Source organism: Miniopterus schreibersii (genome assembly GCF_964146895.1).
Source record: "Miniopterus schreibersii genome assembly, chromosome: 1".
Lineage (NCBI taxonomy): Eukaryota > Metazoa > Chordata > Mammalia > Chiroptera > Miniopteridae > Miniopterus > Miniopterus schreibersii.
In genome coordinates, this window is record NC_138101.1 from 100,418,598 (window position 1) to 100,427,556 (window position 8,959).

At 42.1% G+C, this 8,959-nt stretch overlaps 1 pseudogene across 1 annotated transcript; it reads right to left on the reverse strand.

Annotated features, from left to right (window-relative positions):
- Positions 1-344: 344 nt before the first annotated feature.
- Positions 345-974, reverse strand: LOC308561013 (small ribosomal subunit protein eS8 pseudogene; annotated as a pseudogene). The gene has a single exon. The product of its transcript is annotated as a small ribosomal subunit protein eS8 pseudogene (transcript).
- Positions 975-8,959: the final 7,985 nt, after the last annotated feature.

Consider the following 8,959-nt stretch of genomic DNA (forward strand, 5'->3'; position numbering starts at 1 on the left):
GAGAACCTGGTCTTGTGCCTAGAGCTGTGGACAGAGGGGTCACAGGGGAAAACAAAGGAGTAGGGATGGGGAGAGGGGATGTGGGTATGTGTGGGCACTTGGAAATTTGTGTTTTTTTACAGAACATAGGACACTTAAAAAAATTATCTTTATTGTTGAAAGCATCACAGATGTCCCTCTTTCCCCCACCCCTATTCATCACCTCCACCCTGTATCCACCCCCCAGGCCTTTCCCATACTATTGTCTGTGTCCATGGGTTAAGCATTTATGCATGTAAGTTCTTTGGTTAATCTCCCCGCCCCCCACCTTTTATTACATGAGCTAAGATGGGAGGGAGGAGGATTTATTTGACTTTCTGGGCCTTGATTTTCCTCAGCTAGAACTCCAGCCACTTGCCCTCTAGCACACAGCCACATGCGTGGCCACACTGGCCTGGTCTTGGAGCGATGCGTGCCAGAAGCTTGCCTGCTGGAATTGCTCCTCAAGAAGACTGCTGATTTTGGCATTCTTTTTCCTTTCATCACATTTCTTCTGAACTTTCTTTGATTTTTTGCTTGTTTGTTTAAAATCTCTTCCTCCTCAGGAGTCAGCTTGGCCCCTTCCTGCAGCCCAGGGGCAGTGCCTAGTGGGACTTGTACCACTGTTAGTAAGGTGTGCTGTCAATGAGCACGATGCAGTTCTTTACTAGGGTCTTGGTACAGACCAGTTTGTAGTTGGATGTATTGTAGGCAACATTAGTAATCCTTGCTTTGTGTGTATCAACACTTGGACCCCTAGGAGAAGGTGCCCAAGTCCAGCCTCAAGGCACAGTATTTCTTGTGGCCTCCCCGCACATGGACTGTGCATATGCAATGGGGGCCAATCTTAGTGTTGGCCACAGGGGTCCCAGCTCATATTCTCACTTCCTGTGGTAAGGCTTTCTCTTATCCCCGGTCTCATGGCACTTGTGCCAGTTGTCCCTAGACACGCCCATGGCTCAGTGCTGGCTGGGAAGAACAGCAAATTCTTCAGAAATTTGTGAGTTGTGCTTTGAACATGGATACTTGTAGACTGATCCGGTTCGCCAGGTGGATCAGTGCAGGTGGAAGGGACTGAGTAAAGGAAAGTTTACTATCGGCAGAGAGAGCAAATCACATGATGAAGGCATGTCCTTGGAAAGCTGGCTTGTCTGTTGAGCCATAAACAACCCCATGAAGCTGGATTGGAAAGGTTGGTGGGGCTTTCCTGGGCTCTGTTAAAGCACTTGGGCTTTGTCTTGTAGGCCACAGTCACTGCAGCGCTTTCAGGGTCAAGTGACAATGTAGGCATACAACTTAGAAAGGTACCTTTGTCTGCTGAATGGCTCCCAGGGGCCGATGAGGTGGAGTGGGGAGGCCAGTTAGATGTCTGTTGCATCATCCAGGCAAAAATGATGGCAAGGAATTGTCAGGTGGAAAGGAGCAAATAGATCCCATAGACATCGAGTGGTAGAATTTATAAAATGTTGTGAGCAAATGTGAGAGGTAATATGTATATATCTGGTTCATTTTAACTGCTGTACAATATTCCACTTGGTGAATAAACCATATTTTTAGATCTCTATTCTCCTAATGATGGTTATTTCCACTTTCTCTCTATTACAAGCAGGACTGCAATAAACATCTTTGTTCCTGCCCCTCTGTGCATCAAAAACTCTCTTTAGAGTGGTTACTTAGAACTGTTTTTGCTGTATTGTGAGGTTTGATCATCCTTAAATCTACTAGATATTTCCAAATTTCTCCTCAAAGTGATTGTACCAACATATTCTCCTGTCAACAAGCATAGGAGTTCCCTTTTCACCATTGCTTACAAGTCTGTTATAAAACTTGCAAGATTTTGCCAATCTGATCAGTGTGAAATGGAATCTCTTTGTTGTTTCCATTTGTTTCTGATTAGTGAGATTAAGCGCACTTTTATATGATGATTTACTACCCTGTTTTCTTTTGTGAATAACCTATTCATATGCCTTGCCTAGTTCTGTTGGGTTGTTTGTCTTTATCTTACTGATTTGTTGGAGTTCTTTATATATTCTGGATACTAATCCTTTGCTGGTTTGAATTTTATCCAAAATTTTTTTATATAGCCTTCTTCATTTTATCTGTTAATATGGTAAATTACATTAGTTATTTTTTTTTCCTGAAGTTAAACCTTCCTTGCATTTCTGGGATAAACAGCACATTGCCAAGTTAGATAGTTAGGTAGGTTGGTAGGTAGGTAGATAGATTACCATATTCAATCTGCAGAAGTGTCTGGGGGTGAAGATTGTTAGGGAAAGGGTTCAGTCTTAGAAGACAGGTGCATTTATGAGAGTTGGTGCTTTCTAGGCTTGCAGAAGTCTAAAGCTCTTTCTCTTCTTGGCATTTTGTAGATTTCTCCCTGCTCCATTTACTCCATTGGGACGTCCAGCTGCAATGCCTATAGCATAGAAACATCCTGGCTCTAGCTGGCCATCTGGTCTTTCCTGTTAGACCCTCTTTGTTTGGTTCTGTCCCCCAAAGGAGCAGACTCCTTTCCCCTAATCACCTTCCCTCTTGCCTTTGGTAAACAAATCCTTCTTGCCCACTGTTAATGGAGTGCTGTTTCTCCTTATTCTCCACTCTGCAGCTAGGCAGCTTACTGTGACTTGTCTTTAGATTTTTAGTTATGTGTAAGCCTTTAAGACCCCCCCAATCTTGGGGACCCCTTAAGCCCTCTGAGTGGTCCTCCTCAAGCCTCTCTCACTTGGTTGGATGTAAAGGGGAAACACCTGCTTATGCACCCATCTCCAAAGTCATTTTCCTTTCTTCCAGCCCTCTCCAATTTGGACCCTTGTAGCAGCTGGACCCAGTAAAGGCCAGTGCTGGCAGAACCGATTTCACACAATCTTAGCTTACCTTGTGGAGGTGAGGAGGTTTGGAACATCGGTTAGGAATGGGGAACCAACCATTTGGCAACTGCATCTTTTTCTTGGTCTGTGGAGCCTCACCTAAAGCTGAGTCCCATTTTAATATCCTGTTACACACTTTTCTAGATCATTACTTGTTTTTTCTGTTTTAAAATTTATCAGCATAGACTTGGTCATAGTATTCTCTTAAGAGTTTAAAAATCTCTGCTGTATCTATAGTTTAACTTCATTTTCATTTTGAATATATGGGCCTTCTCTCTTTTTTGATCAATTTTGCTAGAGCTTTGATTACTTATTAGTTTTTAAAGAATACTAAGAATTATCTCTATTGTTTCTTTGCATTCTATTTAATTAATTTATGCTCCTATTCTCTTTTACTTTTTAATTATGAAATAAATTATACACCCAAAAGAGTGCATGTATGTATGTGTGTGCTTTAGGACTAACAATAAGACGAACAACTGTGTGTCCTCGGCGGAGTTGAAGAAACCTAGTCCCGGCATCAGGGAGGCCCCAAACACATTCCCCTTCTCACCCCAGAGCGACCGTTATCCTAAATGTTGTGTTAATCATCCATTTACTTTTTATAAATGGTTTTCACTTGTCTGTGTATCGTTAATAAATTGTTCAGTTCAGCATTTTTTAAAGGTGCCTAGGTGACCACAATTGGATAAATCAAAATCCTTGCTTCATGACATACTCTCACCTTTGGCACATGTATGACTCCCTTCTCTCTCCCTTTTCCCTCCCTCCCTTCTTTCCCTTTCTTTCTTCCTCACTTCCATTTTCTTTCTTTTAAAGTAATAAGTGCCTATGACTCCACTACTCAGCAAAAGACAGGACCTTAATCTTAGCACACATCTAACTGTAAGGTGACTTTTCCCTAATCCAAGTAACCATGATTCTGAGTTCTATGTTCATCATTTGCTTGCTTTGCGTATTATATCTTTTATTTTATTGATATGTATTCTCAAGAAGCATATTTTAAACTTTGGTTGGTTGTGTGTCATTTCTGGAAAAGTTTTTCTTTATTTAATATTATCATGACTAAATTATATCCATACTGACTTCACTGTAGTTAAATTTGTGTTTATTATGGTAAAATATACATAACATAAAATGTACCACTTTAACCATTTTTAAGTGTCCACCTCAGTGGTATTAAGCACATTTATATTGCTGTGCAGTCATCATTGCCATCCATCTCCAGAACTTTTTTCACTTCCTCAAACTGAAATGCCAGTCACCCTGATTCGACTGCTGTACATTCTGGGAACACTCCACAAGCTATTTGCTCATCCTGTTGATGAACGATAGTGGAGGTTTCCAGGGTCTTGCTACTGTGAGCAGTGCTGCTGTGACCATTCTTGCATTGCTTACTGAGGAGCGTGTGCTCGCTGCTGAGTTTTAGGTATGTGAATGTTCAACTTTAGGAAATAAAGTGAAAGCATTTACAGAGTGTGTGAGAGATGCCAGGAATCCATGTCCTCACCAACACTGGGTGTGTCAGCTTGATCTGTTGACAAATGGAGGTATGAAAGCTTTGTAAACCAGTTGCTATGTTACAAGTTGGGGAGGAGGGTCTGCTACTGCAGGCTCTTGGGGTCTCTTCGAACACTCAACTTCCATGACCCTTCTAGAGACTTTGTCCTTGAAGAGATTCCCCAAATGACATTTACTGCCTTTCCCCCAGTTATAAAAACCATACATATTATTTGTAGAAAACTTCAAAGGTACAGAAAACAATAAGTGTCATGTTAGATCTCACTCTCTGGAGGAACTGTTTTCTTCTTCTTTTTTTAAATCCTTATATGAGAATATGTTTTTCATTGGTTTTTAGAGATATGAAGTGAGAGGGGGAGGAGAGGGACAGAGAGAAACATCAGTTGGTGCCTCCTGTAGGCACTGGAACCAGGGATTGAACCTGAAACCTGGGTATATGTCCTGATGGGGAATCAAACCTGCAACCTATCAGGTGTATGGGACTATGCTTCACCCAACTGGGCTACACTGGCCAGGGATGGAGTAACTATTTTTAAAGTTGGCTTGAATAATCTTTCTTTTTACTGTACAAATTGGAGTTATATTATAGGTACTGCCTTGCAACCTTTTCCCCTCTGCTCAACAATATGCTCAAATAACATTTCTTAGTGTTCTTGAATATTCTTCTACAAAGTGATTTTTACTGAGTGTATATAATCTCATCATTTAAACGCACCATAACTTTAACCAATTGTTGGACTTTTAAAAATCTTTCATCCACAATGTATCAATAGATAGCTTTGTCCATAAATCATTGCATGCATTCATAATTATTTCTTAAGACAAATACCTAACAGTGGAATTTCTGGGGATCATGACTTTTTAAAAAGACCTCCTATCAAATAAACTTCACTTATCAAATAACTGTTAGAATGCACATTTATATTAATCAGAAACATCTGTGTTATCAAATAGAGTGTCTGGCTAACAGGAGATAATGGGTGTTACCAATGTACACCGAAAGAACGTTCTAGTTTAAAGAAAAGAAACTTGACCCTTAAATTTACCTGGAGAAATATCTTTCATCAGACTTTTTGAAACCTGATAATAGCCTGGAGATAACAGGGCCACATTTTGAGGATCCCTGGCACTATGGGATCCCACGTTTTGGAAACCTCAGCTGAGATGGCTCCTGATTCTCCCTTTCCCATAAAAATAAAATGAGGTGTCAGGAATGGTGGTGTATAAGATCTGACCTAGACATTGTGGAAAGGCAGTTGTCTTAGGTGACTTCTAGGAGAGGTCAGTGTGGTATCAGGAATGCCTCATTAGGCAGGTGAGGCTGAGGGTACTGCTGGGGTGGCGGGAATAATCTTCCATCCCTGACACCTTTGTGACCATCCTGGCTCATTGAAGTGGTCCCAGACTGTGCCTTATTTAATCTTCATGGCCTGAGAAACCGGTAGGACAGACTGTATTATCCCATTGTACAGATGAAGAGACTAACAACCAGAGATTAAGTGACATCTTTGAGGTCACACATAAGAGCCAAGTCAAAAACAGCTTTTGGACACCAATTCTAGTGCTCTTTCTACTGTCCCATGATGCCCCATGGGGACAGACTGGCTGCCAAGTCCTAGACCAGATTTTGCCATTGTACCACAAATTCCTGAAGCTGAGGGAATAGCAGGAAAGGGAGCAGAGAGTGCCTGAGACCCTTTGGAAGAAGGAAATTGAGTTCTTGGATAGTTGGCTTAGTGACCTAGGCTAGGACACAGCTGGCTCTTCAGGGGATGTTATACCAAGAGAGGGGTCAGATGACAAATTACTCACTGTGGGGCCTTAGACAAGTCTATCTCCAAGGCAAGGGTTTTCATCTTGTGAGGAGTGTTTGTCCTTCCTCCGTCTCTGTGTCCGAGGCCAATGATAATGTCTTCTGCTGCACTGGGGCTTCCATTGCAAAGTTTCTGAATTTCCTCCTCCTGCCTATGGGGAGGGGGCTTGTTAAGGTCAGCAGTGCCTGCTTTTCCTTGTCTCCATTCCCCAGGGGAAGAAGAGCCAAGTCTCACTGGAGTGGGACTGCCACCTCAGAGCTCACCCAGTAAGGACCCCCAGAAGTGTCCTAGTGAACAGACAGGGCAGAGTCAGCTCCAGGGCTGCACCCAACAGTATGCAATCCTAGGGCACCCCTGAAGACCATGGCATTGGATGGCATCACCTGGAGATGTGCAGCACAGTGGCCCTTCTATGGAACCTGAACCTGAGCCAGTCCCTGGCTGACTCAGCTCAAAATAATAAGCAGCTGGAATTTCTCTGTTTATTAAGGTAGAATGAGTGAGGGAGTGAAACAGCTAGAAATCATCCAGTCTCCACCTCCTGCGAGTGCCTTGTGCTATGCCCAGTGGATTTCAAAAGAAGTAAAAATGTTTGTTTAAACCAAATTTAGCTGGAACAGAAAATGTGTTGGCCCTGGGGTCCGGTCCATAACATTTACAACTCCAAGGAGCACAGCTGGAAAGCCACTGCTCAGCCCAGTGGGCTCAATGTGTTCTCTTTACCTCCTCATGGTCTCTCTAAGGGGTCCCCTAAGTCCTTCCCCCTGCAACTGGTAGCAGAGGAATGGGTCTTGGCCAAGACCCATACTTTTGTCTGCAAGTAACAAGATCTTACTCAAAATGGCTTAAGCACAAAGGTGAGTTGATTGGAAGAGCAGAGGGTGGGTAACAGAATGCAAGGGTGGATTGCTTCACTAGGCCTGATGTCAGTGAGAATCCCGGTAGACTCTCCCACTCCCTCTCTCTGTCCTTCTCTCCTAGTTTCTCTCTGTCTTCCTCTGATTCTGACTCTCTTTTTCTCCCATTTGGACCATATGATTTTGCCAGCATGAGGTCCCAGATACAGACTAAGGTACAGCTCAGGTACAGCTGGTTGCTGACAGGCCAAATCCCATCCAATCTCACCTCTGAGATGTGTCTTCAAGCTCTGCCTGCCTTATGGGCTCCATAATCCAGTCCAGAGACTATCAGTATTTTTCTGCAGCAGACCCATGACTGAGGAGGGCTGCTCCCCGCTGTGAGTACACTGACTCAATCCCATCCCTGCCCTGCCTATGAGGAAGAAGGAGGGAGTATATGGGATTAAGGGTGAGGACACTATAGGTATAACTTTGAATCCTCCTCAAGTTGTACAATTAAATAAATCATTCACAAACTTTGGTTTAAATTTACCTTTATTGTTGAAATAATTACAGATGTCTCCTCTTTCCCCCCATCGATTCCCTCCACCCTGCATCCATCACCTCCAGGCCTTCACCACACTATTGTCTGTGTCCATGGGTATGCATATATGCATATATCAGTTCTTTGATTAATCTCTCCCCACCCACTCTCCCACCCCTGCCTTCCCTCTGAGATTCGTCAGTCTCTTCCATGCTTCTATGACTCTGGATCTATTTTGTTCATCAGTTTATTTTGTTCATTAGATTACACATATGAATGAGATCATGTAAAACTGAATCAGGAAGTATCAGAAAACCTGAATAGGCCAACAACAACTGATGAAATCAAAGTAGTAATCAAATAACTTCCAGAAAAAAAAAAAAAAAAAAAAAAAAAGCCCTGGTCTGGATGGCTTCACAGCAGAGTTTTTACAAGGCTTTCTACTTATTACAGCAGTCTCTTTAACATTTCTTGCAATGCTGGTTTGGTGGTGATAAACTCCTTTAGCCATTTTTTGTCTGGGAAACTCTTTATTTCACCATCTATTTTGAATGATAGCCTTGACGGATAGAGCAGTCCTTGCTCTTCATTACCTTGAATACTTCATGCCATTTCCTTCTGGCCTGTAGAGTTTCTCATGAGAAGTCAGCTGATATCCTTGTGGGAGCTCCTTTGTAGGTAACAGATTGCTTTTCTCTTGCTGCCTTTAAGATTCTCTCTTTGTCTTTAATTTTTGTATTTTAATTATGATGTGTCTGGGTGTGGGCCTCTTTGGGTTCTTCTTGCTTGGGACTCTCTGTCCCTCCTGAACTTGTGTGGCTTTTTCCTTGACCAGATTAGGGAAGTTTTCTGCCATTATTTCTTCAAACATGTTCTCTAACCCTTGCTTATTTTTGACTTCCTCTGGCACTCCTATGATGCAAATATTGTTATGTTTCATGTTGTCCCACAGCTCCCTTAGACTGTCCTCTTGTTTTTTAATTGTTTTTGTTTGTTTGTTTGTTTTGGTTCTCTGATTGAGTGATTTTTTTCTATCCTGTCTTCTAATTCACTGATCTGATCCTCATCTTCTCCTAATCTGCTGTTTATACTTTCCAAATTTTTTTGGTTTTTTTTCTGCTATGTCATTCTTAATTTGCTTCATAGTTTCCATATCTTTTTTCATGTTGTTGAGCATCCTTATGATCAGTATTCTGAACTCTGTATCTGATAACTGCTTATCTCCATTTCATTTAGCCCTTCTTCTTGAGAATTCTTTTGTTTTTTCCTTTGGGGCTTGTTTTCTGTGTCCTCATTTTTGCTGTCTATTTGGGTTTGTTTCTGTATATTAGGTAGCTCTGCTAGGACTCTCATCTA